Source organism: Sus scrofa, chromosome 17 (genome assembly GCF_000003025.6).
Source record: "Sus scrofa isolate TJ Tabasco breed Duroc chromosome 17, Sscrofa11.1, whole genome shotgun sequence".
Taxonomy (NCBI): Eukaryota; Metazoa; Chordata; class Mammalia; order Artiodactyla; family Suidae; genus Sus; species Sus scrofa.
This window is the reverse complement of record NC_010459.5, coordinates 10,837,466-10,855,176: the sequence shown is the minus strand read 5'-3', so window position 1 is coordinate 10,855,176 and position 17,711 is coordinate 10,837,466. Positions and strand designations below refer to the sequence as shown.

At 49.7% G+C, this 17,711-nt stretch overlaps 1 protein-coding gene across 1 annotated transcript in view; it reads left to right on the top strand.

Annotated features, from left to right (window-relative positions):
• The window catches only part of ANK1 (ankyrin 1), a 232,872-nt gene that overhangs the window by 129,953 nt on the left and 85,208 nt on the right, over positions 1-17,711 (top strand).

Below are 17,711 nucleotides of genomic sequence, written 5' to 3'. Positions count from 1 at the left end.
ATGGCCTTTGAAGGATGCTCTGTCAGTGGTGACAGGCATCTCCTTTGTCTGACAGCGGCCTTTGTGGTGTGCTGCTGGGCTGAGAAGGAAGTGGTGCCTAGGGCTCACTCTGTTGGGGTGTTGACAAAAGCTGAGAACCTAGACGGCTGAACTGGCTTCTCTGAATGTTTCTGGTGCCAAGTGACAGGCTTGGTTGGGGGGGAAGGAAACTGAAGGTGTGCAGGATGGATTGGAGGACAGAGTCAGATTCGGGGCCAGAGATCTAGGAGTGACTGAATGGAGAGGATCTCACTCCCTAGAAAGAGGCCAGGGGTGTGGCTGGGGCTGTGGATTCGATGACTTCTGTTTTGTTTGTGTCTGCCCGTCAGTGAAGTTGTTCAGGGACATAGCAGATTCTGTTTCTAATTTAGAATAAATTTACCCATTGGGACTTTTTAAAAAATCGTTTAAGGGGAGTTCCCGTCGTGGCGCAGGGGAAATGAATCCAGCTAGGAACATGAGGTTGTGTGTTCGATCCCCGGCCTTGCTCAGTGGGTTAAGGATCTGGCATGGCCATGAGCTGTGGTGTAGGTCACAGACGTGGCTTGGATCTGGCGTTGTTGTGGCTGTGGTGTAAGCCGGCAGCTGTAGCTCCGACTGGACCCCTATTGGAACCTCCATATGCCTCGGGTGTGGCCCTACAAAGCAAAAAATAAAAATAAATAAGAAATAACATTAATAAAATAAAAAGCCATTTAGGGAGTTCCTGGATCAGTGGTAACGACCTCGACTGGTATATATGAAGCCTTGGGTTCAATCCCCAGCCTTGATCAGTGGGTTAAGGAACCGGCTCTGATCCCCCGTTGCTGTGGCTATGACATAGGCCAGCAGCTGCAGCTCCAATTCAACCCTGAGCATGGGAACTTCCATTTACCTAGAGTAAGGCCCTAAAAAGAAAAAGAAAAAAAAAAAAAAAAGGAAAAAAGCATGTTGAGGAGTTCCCTGGTGGCCTAGTGGTTAAGGATCTGGCATTGTCACTCCTGTGGCCCAGGTCACTGCTATGGCTCAGCTTCCATCCCTGGCCTGGGAATGCTGTGGGCCCAGCCAAAAAAAAAATAAGTTTCTCCTTTAAAAAATATGTAATGTAGAATTTACCATCTTAAGCATTTTATTTTGCTTATTTAGATATTTTTTTGGCTTGTTAGGGCTGCACCTGCTGCATGTAGTTTCCCAGGCTAGGGGTCTAATCGGAGCTACCGCTGCCGGCCTACACCATAGCCACAGCCACGCGGGATCTGAGCCACATCTCCTACACCACAGCTACACCACAGCCCACAGCAACGCTGGATCCTTAACTCACTGAGCGAGACCAGGGATTGAGCCCACAACCTCATGGTTCCTAGTTGGGTTCGTTTTTGCTGCGCCACGATGGGAACTCATCTTAAGCATTTTAAAGTGTGCGGTGCACACATTAGGCACATCCATGTGCATCATCACCATCCATCCACAAAGTGCTTTTCCTCTTGCAGAACTGAAACTCTGCACCCATTAAACACTGACTTCCCATCCTCTCCTCCCCAGCGCCTGGCAACCACTATTCACCCTTCCGTCTCTAGGTATCTGACTCCTCGGGTATCTCACTCATCAGTGGACTCATGCAGTGCTTGCCTTTTGTCACTGCCTTATTTCACGTAGCACAGTGTCTCATGGTCCATCTGTGTGGTGCTGGACTAGATGGCTTTTATTTTATTTTTAAATTTTTTTTATTTTTAACATTTTATTTAAAAGTATCAGAATGATAGTAATGAATTACCTAGTATCTCTACCACTAGTCACTACACGTTCTGGACTAGGTGGCTTTTGCAAGTCAGCAGGGGAAATACCTAGAATGCAGCTTCACTTTCCCACTGACGGCGAGCCTCCCCACCCCCACCCCCTCACCCCCCACCCCCCCATCCCCTCACCTCTCTGCCCCTGCCCTTCCACTTGGCCTAAGCCCCCAGTTCCGCTTGCCAAGACTTCTTTCAGATCCAGTGGGTCTAAATCCACAGCTGAAAGATCAGAGGATGGGGTGGGTGGTCCCATAGGAAACAGAGACTCTGACAGTGAACTTCAGACGGGAGTCAAAGGGAGAAAGCATGTGGCTGGACTTGGGAATGCAACTAGATGGGAAATGGCAAGCCCTGCCCCCTTCTTTCATCCCTCCACCCAAATATCCCAGTGTGTGTTTGTGTGTGTGTGTGTCTCCGCAGACCGCAGGACGTTCTGGATATTTTAAGCACACCTGCAAAACTAAAGGTTGCCTTTGGAGGGATGGAAACTCTGAAGCCCTTTCTTTGCTGGGAAGGGACTGTAGGAGCAGAGCCGGGGGTGCCGAGCGGGAGTCCTGGGGTCAGAGGGCTCAGTAAGGAGGCTTGGTTTTAATACCACCCCAGCCCGGTGGTTCACACTGAGGGCACCTTCCGCCACTTCCCTGAATGGGAGGGAGGAGAGGTCTGGTTTCCTCTGCGGCCGAAACACAGCCAAGGGATGCACCAGCCCCTTAGAGACCTTCCAAGAGTTAAGCTCTCAAAGGAATCCATTTAGCAGAAATGGGGGCCGCTGCCTGTTCATAAGCCCTAAGCCAGAGGCTGTTTTCCGTGCATGGTTGGGAGATTCTGATGACACAGGGAAGGCTCCATCCTGATGGGGCTGTGACTGGCCTGTCCTTGTGCTATCTCTCCTCAGGACAGCTCCTTGGGTCAGCTCAGGGCCCTCTAAGCACCGAGGTAATGTTTGCACTTTATAGACACCATTTCTGCTGGGCTTCTAGCCAGAGGAAGCTGCTAACTGCTGTAGGTGAGGAAATATGTGCGCGGGGGTGGCGTCAAAGGAAGGGTCCCCACGGAGCAAAGCTCCTCCTGCTGATTTAGTCCCATGGCTCCTTCACACACACCCCTTCTGTCCCTTTCCCGCATCTGGACCCTGCTAGTCTTGTGTTCTGTGCCTGCTGCAAGGGCAGGGCTGCAGACCTGCACCACTTTGCAGGAGCCTCCTTCCAGTTCCATAGGATCTTTGGCTTTTGCTCTAAGTCGAGAACATTGGGCAGGGGAGGGGAAAGGGAAGTCTACATAGCCGGGGAATGGCAGAACTCAAACCTCGGTTAACCTGAGCGCATCATGGGGCAGTGCCCTGGGGACAGAGAGCTCCTTCCTTCTCTTTAAAACATGCCTTTGCTGTTTTGAGATGGTAAAAACAGGCTCGTGTCCAGGGTCTGGCTTTTGCTTGAATCGTTTTGAGCCGTAATCCAGCCAGTGCTGATCCTTACGTAAGTAACACACTTTCACATAGTAAGGTTTGCAGAAAAGACGATGAGTCGCCTGCCATTAGGGGAAGTAATTACTCTAAGTAGAGTGGAAAGAGGCTTACGTAAGAGACACCTGCATATTCAGGGCAACTCCTTTGGTGCACAGATGAGGTCTCCCGATTTTTATCATCATCATTCTTATATTTATAGAGGAGAACAAATCCACATCAGGACATGCATATGCACGTGCCAATGCCACGATCTTTAACGGGAGTGCCCGCTTTCATTTAGCCAAGCATTATTCAAGCTGCAGACCTGTATAGCCTGTGTCTTCCTGTTCCACCTCCGCAAGGTGTAGAGCTGGGCTTTAGGGATTTAATGGTTCCAAAAAAATAAAGAGTCACCATCTTTATTCTCCCTGAACTGTAGTCTCCTGGTTGTGAGAGCGGTTGGTGAAATAGGCAAACAGTCACACACATGGGTGTGCAGATGAAAGTATGTTAGGACCCCTGGAGGAAATGTAGAATGTTTTAAGAGAATATGTGAAAGAGGCTTGGAATTCCCATAGTGGCTCAGCAGACTTAGAATCTGATTAGTATCCATGAGGGTGCAGGTTTGATCCCTGGCCCTGCTCAGTGGATTAAGGATCCGGCATTGCCGAGCTATGGTGTAGGTCGCAGATGTGGCTCAGATCCCAAGTTGCTAGGGTTGTGGGTGGTGTAGGTCAGCAGCTACAGCTCCCATTCGACCCCTGGCCTGGGAATTTCCATATGACGCAAGCGCGGCCCTAAAAAGCCAAAAAAAAAAAAAGACAGAAAGAGACTTGGCATAAGGTTGGAGGTCAGAGAAGGCTACCGAAAGGAAGAGATAGTGAGTTCTTGGAAGGGGTGGGTGGGGGTTCCTGAGGACAGGGAAGAGCATTCCAGAAGCAGAGAAAAGCCTGGAGAGTTTGGGGGGTGGAGGGCAGCGAGGCAACTGGCAGAGACAAGAGGGACAGGATGAGGCTAGGGAGGTGACCTTGGGGCTGTGCTGGACCTCAGAGGCAGAGGCAATGGTTACAACAGTCAACAGCTGGGTCAATGAGCCCCAGGGCTAAGCGCTGCATGTGCATCACGCGCGTGGGCACGTGTGTGCCAGCGTGTGTTTCCTGCAGCAAGGAACATTAACCCCATGACTGCCGAGAAAGGAGAGGGGCCTGGGGGAGGAGCCAGAGGGTCCACATGGGCGGGGTTGGGGGATGGAGGTATTTCGGGATTGGACAACCCACCTGGCTGTATCCAAGTGTCCTGGTAACGCATCCGTCATGCTTGTAGAAGCTGGTCAGGGATTCTGATCTTTACCCTGAGAGCCAAGGGGAGCTGACCACAGATGCAAGCACGGGCATCATGTGGCCGCAGATGTGCTTTAAAGGGTCCCGCTGCCCACCATGGGCTTGACAGGTGGACGTGGGGAGACCAGTTATGAGGCCATAGCAGTAGTTCAGGAGGGACCCAGGGGTGGCTTGGAGGAGGGTCATGGCTGTGAGATGGATGGAGACTGGGAAGGAGAATGGGGTGGGGGGGGGACCATCAGACGTTTGGCTCCTGTAGGGGAAAGGGCAGCACCACTCACTGACACAAGAGCTGGGAGTGGGCTCAGCATGTGGCAAGGGGGTGCAGAGGTCGAGCAGGCTCTCTCAGGGTGTCCCTGGGAGGAACCCGGTGACATATAGAGTGAGCAATTGGATATTTGAGCCTGGAAGTCAGATAAGAGGCCCAACCCAAAGATAGATATTTGGAAGCCATTCAGCCTTCGAGGAAGTCAAACGCTGGCATTGGCCCATGAGAACAGGGCCCTGAGACACATTGAATCTAATCCCCCAGTGTCTTTGGGGGAGGGGGGGTGTCATTTCACACGTATGTTTTAAATGTTCGTGCCAAGTACTATTTTTTTTCTTCATTTTAGGGCTGCACCTGCGGCATATGGAAGTTCCCAGGCTAGGGGTCGAATCAGAGCTGCAGCTGAGGTCTACACCACAGCCAGGGCAACAATGGATCTCAGCTGCATCTGCAACCTACACCGTAGCTCATGGCAACGCCGGATCCTTAACCCACTGAGCAAGGCCAGGGATCCGATCCGTATCCTCATGAATAATAGTCAGGTTTTTAACCTGCTGAGCCACCATGGGAATTCCCAGACTTCGGTTTTTAAGTGAACACCCTGGCTGCTGTGCGGAGAATTGACTCGGGGCTCAGGGTGGGTAGCAGGGAGCTGGGTGGGGAGGCTGAGGACCAGGTAGAACCCCGAAGGGACTTGGATAATAGGGAGGAGGTGGGGGTGGGTGGTGAAGCCAGAGGACTTGCCTCCCCAGGGCAGTGTTGTTGCCCCGGCCATGGTGGTCTCCACCCCCATGACACAGGGCCTGTGGGACCCAGGGTCCTCACTCAGCCTAGGACTGTGTCATTCTCACCACTGCGGCAAACACATAGCAATGGGCCGGGGGTGGGGAGGCGGGAACAGGTCCTGTCTCGGCTCAAAAGCCACTGCAAAGACACAGGAGTCCCTGGAGTTTGAAGTACCATCACCTGTAGGCACCCTTCACCTGTCTCATAGCTCAGCCGGGTCGTATGGTACAGCACGGTGGTCATGTCATCTTACCTGTCCTGGGGTCAAAGTTCATGGCTGCTTCTGCCCCACAGCACCCAGTATACGAGGTGTCATAGAATTGATGGTCAATCCTGATTTGAATCAATGGCTCCGTCATTATGCACCTATGACTATCAGCTTCATATGTCCAGTTTCCAGAATCCTTGCTAGATCACTCACATCAAATTAAAATATTTCATTCTGGAGGCTATAGCAATAAAAAATAAATTAAAAAAAGGACTTTCTGGGATGAATTAGTTGACTTTAGCTTTTTACAGTTAGCCAAATACAGAGGTCAGGAGGGGAGTTCCTGCTGTGGTGCAATGGGGTCTTTGGCATCTTGAGAGCGTTGAGACAAAGGTTTGATCCCCTTTGTCCCGCACAGTGTGCTTAAAGGATCTGGTGTTGCTGCAGTTGTGGCTTAGATAGCAACTATGGCTCCAGTCTGATCCCTGGCCCCGGAATGCCATATGCAGCAGGGCGGCCAAAAAAAAAAAAAAAAGAAAGAAATCAGGAGGGAGTTCCCGCTGTGGCACACTGGGAGGGTCAGCGTCTTAGGAGCGTTGGACACAGGTTCAATCCCCGGCCCTGAGCAGTGAGTTAAGGATCTGGCATTGCTGCAGCTGTGGCTATAGCCAAAAATGTGGCCTCTGTACAATGGCACCAATTAAGTCTCAGAGACAGTTTTGAGGAAGAGAAAGAACAGCTTTATTGCTCTGCCAGGAAAAGGAGAACACAAAACTATGCCCTGACTTGAGAGGAGACAGCAAGGGGTTTTCTAGCTTTGGCTCCAAAAGACAGGCTTATTGATCCAGGTGTCTATATTATTCTTCATCCATAGGTCATTTCAGAGTCATCAAGGCCGGTGGCAGTGGGTCCGGTGATGGTTTCTGGTTGTCTTCGGAATTATCATTCCTTGACTTTCTCTCTGGAATGAAGATGGCTTACAGGGTGAATTAGGAGAGGTGCAATACAGGTGCAATATAACTCTAACTGGAAAGTAACCATTAGCAAAAGAAAAGTTACGCAAGGAAGGGATCGTTTGTGAAAAGCCAGACACTAGGTGCAATAGATCTCTAACTAGAAAGTAAACATTAGTAATAAATTAGGGGGCCAAGGCAGGGCATAACATAATGGAGACTGTTTCAGCTAGTTTTTAGCTGTAACAATATTTTTCTCATCATTAACTCTTTTTTTTTTTTAAGTGGCCACACCTGCAGCATATGAAAGTTTCCAGGCTAGGGGTCGAGCCACAGCCACTGTAGAAGCAACACTGAGTAGTTCTGTTGTGAGCCACACGGGAAGTCCTCATCATTAACTCTTGAGTCAGCCTTTGAGACTGAGGGAGGCCTCAGAGGCCAAAGGAAAGGTCTTTGACTTCAAATCACAAAGATTTAGGTCTGGTACCTGGTTACATGGCTTAGGTCGCAACTGTGGTTCAGATCTGATCCCTGGCTGGGGTGGCCGGAAAAAAAAAAACAAAAAACAAAAAACAAAAACAGAGAGAGAGAGAAAGAAAAAAAGAGATCAGGAGGAGAGCAAGTCAGAGCCTCTGGTCTCCCGATTCCTAGACTTGCCAGGTTAACATGGGTCAACCACGGGGAACTGCCTCACTGAGGTTTCTGTCCTGTTCTTAGGATTCGAACAAGCCCTGGCTCCCTGGCTTTGCTGATGGCAACAAAGTTACTTGAGATTCTCCAAGGAAATTTTGTTCCCAAAAGAAAAGCCTTATTATCTGCAGCTGGCATAAGACAGAGTTAGAAGAGGGGTCTTCTGGGGCACCCCAAGTGTTGCCGAAATTTGGCATCTGTCTGCCAGTGCCGAATTGAAACCACACGGACAGAAGTTTTGGGTAAAGGAGGAAAAGATAGCTTTGTTGCTTTGTCAGACAAAGGGAGCCACAGCAGGCTAATGCCTTAAAGATTGTGCCCTCCTTGGAAGGGGTTGGGAAGTGGTTTTATAGTTTGGGGTGGAGAATAAGGATCAGGGCTGCAGATAAGCATCAGGGTAGAGGCAAGCTTGCATTGCCTTTCAGAGCTGGTGTTTAGTGGCCCCAGGCTGGTTCTGGTGGTCCTCCTTCCCAGAATGAAGAAGGTATCATCATTTTAGAACCCCCTTCCATTTGTTGGGGGTTTTAGTTCTGCAGAAAGGCTCAAAGATATTATGTAATATTCCTTGAAGAGGAAGCAGGACCCTGCCCCAAGGCTGCACTGCTCCTCCCTGGTCTCTGCATCCCCTCCCTTCCTTGTTGAGCAACTGCCCTTTGGAATTTAGGGAAAGTCATGAAGGCTGTGGCTTCATCCCTAAAAACAAGGAATGGAGGACACAGAAAGGCTTGTGTGCCTGGGAGCCCCACAGGGCACTAGCTCAGTTACACAAGTATCCTGAATCCCCTTTGTCTTTTTTTTTTTTTTTTTTTTTTTTTTTTTTTTAAGGCTGCACCTGCAGCATATGGAAGTTTCCAGGCCAGGGAATGAATCAGAAGTACAGCTGCCGGCCTACACCACAGCCACAGCAACACCAGATTTGAGCCATGTCTGCGACCTACACCACAGCTCATGGCAATGCTGGATCCACTGAGCGAGGCCAGGGAAAGGGACCTGCATCCTCATGAATACTAATCGGTTTCTTAACCCATTGAGCTACGATGGGAGCTCTCCCCTTTGGTCTCTTATTTTTCTCTGTGATACTTCCAACCTGACTGTAATTATGCATTTCTGTGTCTCTTCAATATCTCTGTCTTCTCTGCTGAAATCGACACATCTCAAAGGGAGAGGACTTGGCTTCCTTCAGGGCTCTTCCCTGGGATTTTTCCCAGCACATAGTAGGTCCTCATAAATTCAGTCAGTAGCTTTTCAGTCTGCTGTAACCACTGATGATGAAAGCTTAGGTATTTGATGCTTGGCCCAGGTAGAGAGTACATCTTAGCACTGCCACTTTTTTTTTTTTTTTAAATGGCTATACCCTTGGCATGTGGAAGTTCCTGGGCCAGGGATTGACCTGAACTGCAGCTGTGACCTATGCTGGATCCTTTAACCCACTGTGCCGGGCCAGGGGTTGAGCCCGAGTCTCCACAGCAACCTGATCGGCTACAGTTGGATTTTTAACTCACTGCACTGAGTGGGAACTCCAGCACTGCCACTTTTTTTTTTTTTTTTTTTTTTTGATCTTTTTGCCATTTCTTGGGCCGCTCCTGTGGCATATGGAAGTTCCCAGCCTAGGGGTCGAATCGGAGCTGTAGCTGCTGGCCTACACCAGAGCCACAGCAACGCGGGATCGAAGCCACATCTGCGACCTACACCAAAGCTCACGGCAATGCCAGATCCTTAACCCACTGAGCAAGGCCAGGGATCGAGCCTGCATCCTCATGGTTCCTAGTCAGATTTATTAACCACTGAGCCACGACAGGAACTCCCCAGCACTGCCACTTTTAAGAGCATGGTGAACTGGTTCCTCTTAGGATAAATGATTCTTGTGCGGGATGATGGTTCAGAGTCTGACATCAGCCGCACTTGTCAAATACGTGGCGATATTTGCTGCCGTCTCCAGAAGCTCGGCCGTCTGAAGGGTCACAAAAGCATAAACAAAGGCCAGCACTGAAACACAGCCCAAGGGAGCAGGTGAAATCATACGTGTTAGGATCATCGATGTCCCCTAAATTTCCACACATGCCTTGTACGTGTACCCCACCACTGCTACGTACTCATCTTGAAGGTATAGGGTTTTCAGCCTTTCCAATAGATGGAGCCCCTGAAATGAGAGCTACAGAATCAACTTTTCTACAGCAGCCAAAGGCCAAGTCTTTTGATCAGGATTTGTTGGGCTACCTTTCCAAATTATAGTCATAGAGCTTAGAGGAAATTGTGGTATTCAACTCTCTCACTCCAGAGCTCAGAAAGCTGAGGTCTGGAGGTTCCTTCTGAGCTTTACGACTTTGGATTTGGAGAGGTGGGCTTCCAAAACCCACCTGAAGCTTCTCTGCTCATTCATGTATTCCACCAATGTGTATTTTAAAATTTTTCTTGGAGTTCCCGTCATGGCACAGTGGTTAATGTCGACTAGGAACCATGAGGTTGCGGGTTCAATCCCTGGCCATGCTCAGTGGGTTAAGGATCCGGTGTTGCCATGAGCTGTGGTATAGGTTGCAGATGTGGCTCGGATCCTGAGTTGCTGTGGCTCTGGTGTAGCCCAGTGGCTACAGCTCCAATTCAGCCCCTAGCCTGGGAACCTCCATATGCTGCAAGAGTGGCCTTAGAAAAGGCAAAAAGACAAAAAAAATTTTTTTTCTTTATTTTATTGACGTATAGTTGCTGTACAATATGTTGATTTCTGCCGTACAGTGAAGCGACTCAATTATACATATATACACATGCTTTTTCATATTTTCCATTATGGTTTATCACAGGATATTGAATAGAGTTCCCTGTGCTATATAGTAGGTCCTTGTTGTTTATCCTGTCTATATATAGTAATTCTATAACCATGTATTGAATGCACCATGGTAGACATGAAATTCATGCAACCCCTGCTCTCGAAGAACTTGGAGGGCAGTAAAAAAGGCCAGCTTGTGAAGAGAGGGTTACAAATCCAGCGCCTTCCAGAATGAGCACAGAGGCTGTTTTCATTTTTTTATTCATTCACTCAATGAGCATTATCTGAGCCACTCTCCTATGCCTCGTGCTGGCTGCTCAGAATGAGCCCAGTCCCGGCGCCCATGTTGCCCCTAGTCTAGGGGGTGCTGCTGGAAGGCCTGTGAGTCAGAGAAAGGCTCTGAAGGATGTGTGGGAGTTTGCCAAGTAGAGAATTGCAGCAGGAAGGAGCAGGCTGCGCCGAGGCAGGGGTGGCGACGGACACCGGCAGCGGGAGGCCAGTGAGGATGGGGTAAATGAAATATCAGAGGGGAGGACGGTGGCACTTAGGCGAAGGAGGCGACATCGGGACCCCAGTGCAGAGATGGAGCCTGGTACTCGTCCGTGGCTGGACAGGGAGAGAGAGGGTGTCCAACCGCATCGTCGTTCTACCTAATTCCACCTGCACCCCTCCCGCACAGAAAGCCTCTCTGTCGGATAAGATGGTAATAGTAAGCCTTCTTGAATCAAGGTGCTGCCTCGTCACAGCCCTGGGATAGCGACGATGGAGAGGAAAGAATGTTTGGCTGCAGCCCCACCCGGGAGGGTGGTGCTCTGCAACTGATGTGCAGGTGAACCAGGGGAGCACCAGACACCCCTCCCTCTCCGCCCTCATCGGGGACTCTGCTGGAGCCCCAGTTCCCGCTGGAAAAAGGATTTGAGTAAAAGACAGAACCTGAAAACCTCCTTCCCCTGAATTAGTTTAAAATAGGCAAATTGCTTCTGCATCGAAGCAGAAATGAGCTGTTTGATGTTCATCTGGCTAATTAGGGTGACCAATTTATAGGCAGAAAGGAAGTCAATTGCTTGACAGGAGTCAGAGTGACCCACGGTGTTTCGAAAGCACGGATTTCAGTTCTGCAGTGTCCCTGCTTTTCCAAGCCTTTCCAGGCACAGCCGCTACGAAGGCTCACCTGGCCCTTGTGGGGTGGATAGAGCAGGCGCTTGACTGGTGAGGTGGACAGAGAAGCAGATTCTTCCAGAACTGGAGCCTGGGACTCTAGACCACCCCAGCCCTGGCCTCTGTGCGCTAAACTCCACAGACCCCTGCAGTGCAGTGGGGGGCCCCTCCTCTGGGCGGCTTCCCCTATGGTGGTTTTATTTATTTATTTATTTATTTATTGTGTCATTTTGCTATTTCTTGGGCCGCTCCCATGGCATATGGAGGTTCCCAGGCTAGGGGTCTAATCGGAGCCATAGCCACCAGCCTACGCCAGAGCCACAACAATGCGGGATCCGAGCCATGTCTGCGACCTACACTGCAGCTCACGGCAACGCCAGATCGTTAACCCACTGAGCAAGGGCAGGGACTGAACCTGCAACCTCATGGTTCCTAGTCAGATTAGTTAACCACTGCGCCATGACGGGAACTCCTTATTTTATTTTTTAAGCTTTATTAAAGTTGAGTTGGTTTACAAGGTTTGGATCATTTCTGCTGTACAACAAAGTGATTCAGTTATACGTGTACACACATCCATTCTCTTTCAGATTCTTTTCCCACATAGATGATCACAGAATATTGGGTAGAGTTTTCTGCGCTGTACAGCAGGTCCCCATTGGCCAGTCATTCCATGTTCCTTTATTTTTATTTCCTTTGCCTCTTGGTGAACAAGAGTTAACTGACCACTTCAGGTCTATGAAGATGTGTACTTGTAGCAACAGCAGGGACACCTCTGGGCTCCTGGGGAACGAGGAAAGGGTGACAGCATCGTCAGGAATGATCTGGAACATATTGCAAAGAATGCACACCCTCCAAAGTCCACTCTATGGTTTCTTTTTTTTTTTTTTGTGGGGGGGGGAGGTTGTTGGCTGTGCACATGGCATGGAAAAGTTTCCAAGCCAGGGATCAAGCCTACAGCAGTGATCCCAGCAGCTACAGTGACAATGTCGGAACCTTAACCCATTGCACCACCAGGGAACTCCTTTGTGGTTTTATTGCCGTGAATTTTCAGTGTGAATTTTCAGTATCTTGATGTGACATTCTTGGTCTGGAGAGACACTGTGTGGGGGCGGGGGGGGGGGGAGGCATGTGGATTCAATCCCAACAGCTCTTAGGGGATACAGAGTGTGTGCCAGGCCCTGTGCCCGGGACCAGAAGTATGGGGAGGCGGGTGCCAGGCCACAAAGAGTCCTCCTTGGAGGGACACAGACTCAAGACGGGATAGATGCAGTGTGACAAGGCCTTGGTAGTGTCATTGAATGCCGTGGGGGTACAGTGGGGGAGTGATTCCCTTGGGGGGGCTGGGAATAGGCCACGGAGTGGTGACGAGAGAGGGACAGGGAAAGTCATCGAGAAAAATGACTTTTGATCTGGGCCTGGGGAGATTTGCCTCTCTGGTTAAGAGAGGACATGTAAATGCAATCCCTTTCCTTTCTGATTAGAATAGACTCTGCATGTGAAGTTGCCTGGGATTATTGACGTTTCGGTTGTGAATTTTTTGATAGGAATATTTTTGTCATTTTTATCAGCCATGTCCCTGAGTTTAATTGTTTTGAGATTTTTATTTGACAACAAAATTAATACAGAGTAGTTGTTCAAAAATTCACACTTTAGGAGTTCCCCTTTTGGCTCAGCGGGTTAAGGACTCGACATTGTCTTCATTAGAATGTAGGTTAAATCCCTGGCCTTACACAGTGGGTTAAGGTCTGGTGTTGGCATGAGCTGTGGTGTAGGTCACAGACGTGGCTTGGATCTGGCATTGCTGTGGCTGTGGTGTAGCCTGGCAGCTGAAGCTCCGACTCGACCCCTTGCCTGGGAACTCCATTATGCCTGGGGTGCAGCCATTTAAAAAAAATTTTTTTAAAAGGAGTTCCCTTTGTGGCTCAGTGGTTAATGAGCCCAACTAGCATCCATGAGGATGTGGGCTCGATCCCTGGCCTTGCTCAGTGGGTTGAGGATCCGGTGTTGCCTTGAGCTGTGGTGTAGGTCTCAGACTTGGCTCAGATCCTGCATTGCTGTGGCTGTGATGTAGGCCGGTGGCTACAGCTCCAATTGGACCCGTAGCCTGGGAACCTCCATGTGCTTCAGGTGTGGCCCTAAAAAGACAAAAAATAAAAACAAAAATAAATCACACTTGACAGAAATATAGAAAGTCAGTCTTCTATAAGTTTCCCCCGGGCTCCCCAGTCCCCAGAAAGTCACTGTGAACAATTTGGCATGTGTCATGCAAAAACGCAGATCTTAATTGTTTTCTGAGCATGCTTATGCTGTCTGATGCTGCAGTTAAGGGGAAGCAGAGAGATGGGCACAGTCCGGTCATTGTGAAAATTCACAAATTGAAGCCTGGGCGGTGGAGTGACATATCGGGGGGACAATCTAGGAGCTTCTGTCCTGTATCGTGTTCTTCTTTCTAACCCCCACGGCCCTGCTTCTGAAGGGCTGGCTCTTTTTCTCCTTTTAAAGGAATGCCAAGATCTGGAGTTCCTGTCGTGGCTCAGTGGTTAACGAATCTGACTAGGAACCATGAGGTTGTGGGTTTGATCCCTGGCCTTGCTCGGTGGGTTAAGGATCTGGTGTTGCTGCGGTGTAGGTCGCAGATGCGGCTCAGATCCTGCGTTGCTGTGGCTGTGGTGTAGGGCGGCAGCTAGAGCTCGGATTAGACCTCTCGCCTGGGAACCTCCATATGCCATAGAGCAGCCCAAGAAATGGCAAAAAGACAAAAGTAAATAAATAAATAAAAGAATGCCAAGATCTTGGGCGTGGAAACCCTTTCTAGTGCATAGGAGATATTCTTGGCTGCTGAGCTGAATGTCAGTGTTCCCGGCTCTTGTGAACTTGAGCTCACAGTTTCTCCTCTAAGGGCCTGCAGCCCCTGCTGCTGAGCTGCTGGGCCTGGGAGGCTGCACAGGTGCATACGGAGAGTAGAGAGAAGGCGACCGTGATATGTGATCTGGTTGACTCATCCCTACTCAGAGCTCCCAAAGGGGCGTAGGTTGGGGTTTTTTTTCTTTCTCAGGCTAACAAACAGCATTCGGGTGTTTTCCTCCCCATGAATATCTATCTTAAGAATCACCCAGGCAAGGCGCTAAGTTGAGGTTGTGACAGAGCAGAGGAGGGACCTGCTCAGAGCTGGTCCTGTCCCTTTCTCTCTGCCTGCGCACCTCCCCCTTGGTTTCTGGCTTCTTCCACCTTCCCTGGTCCTGGGGAGACAGGCTGATGTACAGCCATCACTCCAGCTTTCAGTGGCTTCTGATGCATTCAATTCCAAGATCATATATATGTATCTATTTGTCTTTTTTTTTAGGGCTGCACTCATGGCATATGGACGTTCCCAGGCTAGGGGTTGAATCAGAGCTGCAGCCGCCAGCCTACACCACAGCCACAGCAATGCCAGATCCTTAACCCACTGAGCAGGGCCAGGGATCCAACGTGAATCCTCATGGATACTAGTTGGGTTCGTTATCACTGAGCCACAACAGGAACTCCCAGGATCATACATCTCTAGCAGACTTTTCCCACCAAGAGGTCTCTTGGGAACCACATGCTTTCTGGGTCAGGGGAGGCGGCTCGTGGGTGGTCCCGCCCTCCCATCAGCGGGTTCCCACGCAGGGCTTTGGCTGCAATCCTTTCGTGGTTTGATGGGCACTCCGGGACGGCCGGCCTGGGGTAACCTCTCACCTCTGCTAAGGGCCGCGCCTCTCGGGGCCTGTCAAGATAGAAGGTGGATGTGTGCTCCGATCCTCACCTGCCTCTGATCCTTAGATGTGCAGGGACCCCCAGCAGGCCACCTGTCCTCCCCCAACCAGAGCCCAGAGCAGCCCATGTTGGTGCCACTGCCTCTCCAACGGCCCTGCTGCCCCTCTCCCGCTGCTCTTTCTTACCCCCACTTTCTTTTAGAAAGTTTTAAGCAGGAGTTCCCATTGTGGCTCAGCAGGTTAAGAACCTGACTAGGAGTTCCCGTCGTGGCGCAGTGGTTAACGAATCCGACTAGGAACCATGAGGTTTCGGGTTCGATCCCTGCCCTTGCTCAGTGGGTTAACGATCTGGCGTTGCCGTGAGCTGTGGTGTAGGTTGCAGACGCGGCTCGGATCCCGCGTTGCTGTGGCTCTGGCATAGGCCGGTGGCTACAGCTCCGATTCAACCCCTAGCCTGGGAACCTCCATATGCTGCGGGAGCAGCCCAAGAAGTAGCAACAATAACAACAACAACAACAACAACAACAACAACAAAAAAAAAAAAAAAAAAAAAAAAAAAGAACCTGACTAGTATCCAAGAGGACGAGGGTTCAATCCCTGGCCCTTCTCAGTGTGTTAAGGATCTGGCGTTGCCCTGAGCTGTGATGCAGGTCACAGACACGGCTCAGATCCAGATGCTGCTGCAGTTCCCACTCGACCCCTAGCCCAGGAACTTCCGTATGTAGCAGGTGCAGCCGTAAAGAGAAGAAAGCAAAAGGGAGCAGGATTTTTATGGGATTCTGCCAAGAGCTTTTCACTCCCATCATGTTAACCTTGATCACCTGCTGAAGTTGGTATCGGCCCAGTTTTTCTACTGTAAAATCATCCATTTCTCCCTTTAGTTGATCAGTAATTCCTTGGGGAGGAATATTCCGATATAATCCCAATATCCTGTTCATCATCAAACTTCCAGCCACTGTTCTTGATACACACTGATGGTTTCTACCTGCGTCGACCACCACTGCGAAGGTTCCAAGGAGGGATTCTCTCCATTGCCATCACTTCTTCTATATTTATTAGGTGACAGTCCACAGAAGGATAAGCTTTTCCTCTCCCCTCACTGATTTGTTTTTTTCATTATTTATTTATACCTGTTCAGATTCATGGTTCCTGTTCGATTTGATGGGCTGTAATCTGACACTCTCATGACTTATTTTGATGTTCAAATCTAAATCAGGCTACTAGGAGCACTTTCAATGAACTGGCTTATGTGTTCTTTGATGTGCCTACTTTAGTCTTTGATTTTCTTTTCCTTTTTCTTTTTCTTTCTTTTTTTTGGGGGGGGCACACCTGAGGCATGTGGAAGTTCCCAGGCTAGCCGTCAAATTGGGGCTGCAGCTGCCAGCCTACACCACAGCCACAGCAACACAGGATCTGAACCACACCTGCTCATGGCAACTCCAGATCCTTAACCCACTGAGCAAGGCTAGGGATCAAGTCTGCATCCTCACAGAGACTGTCAGGTTCCCACTGAGCCGCAACAAGAACTCCACTCTTTGATTTCCTTGTTTTCCTGCACAAGCTGTCCCAGGCTCATTTTGTGCTTTCTCTGCCCCAGCCCCAGATCACCACTTTTCACAGTTCCCGTCAGTGGAGGATGGTATGTAGACACCAAAATCTGGTCACTCGATGTGCTCATGGCTGCTGCTCATCCTGTGTGTATATACACATCTGTAACTATTTCTATGTCTACCCACATGTGTATCTTACAAATCCATGAGATCAGGCCAGTGCTTCCAATCATAGTCCAACACCTCCTGGTTCTTCTAGTCTTACCTCTTTCCAGGCTTTAAATCCCTTCAGACAGAGAGAAACCCGACTCCCACTGATGGAATCGTCCTCAAGGTATTTGTTTATTGGCTTGATGCATCTCTGGAGCACTCCAGAGTGGCCCTGTCCTCTCTTTCAGATGCCTCTGCAGGGCACCTCTCTCTAATTCACTATCCTGCTTCCTCATTTGTCAGCCTCTTCCAGCTGGGAGGGAAGGGAAGGGAAGAGGAAGAGAAGGGAGAGTTGGAAGACCCTAATTCCCCCCACTTTTTTGTGTTTTTTAAGGGCAGCACCTGTGGCATATGGAGGTTCCCTGGCTAGGGGTTGAATTGGAGCTGTAGCTGCTGGCCTATACCACAGCATCACTGGATCCTTAACCCACTGAGCAAGGCCAGGGATCGAACCCATGTCCTCATGGATCCTAGTCAGGTTTGTTATCATTGAGTCACGATGGGAACTCCTTTGACCCCCATTCTCTTTTGATTTTGTTTCTGTTGGGGCTGAGAAGTTAACAGAGGCCATTTGAGAAGAGGACTCAAGATATATATTGTTGTAGGGATTTCTTTGCTAGTCCCTTAATTCATGCACATCTCACGAGCCCATGGTGACAATCACGTTGTCTGTCTTTCCTTTCCCATGGACTCTTGCTGCTCATTGCCCCCTTTGCTTTGGTTTCCGTGATCTCTGCCTTTCCTCTTTCCCTGATGCTTTCTATCTTTCCTGTCAATTTCAGGGTTCTGAGTAGGGTT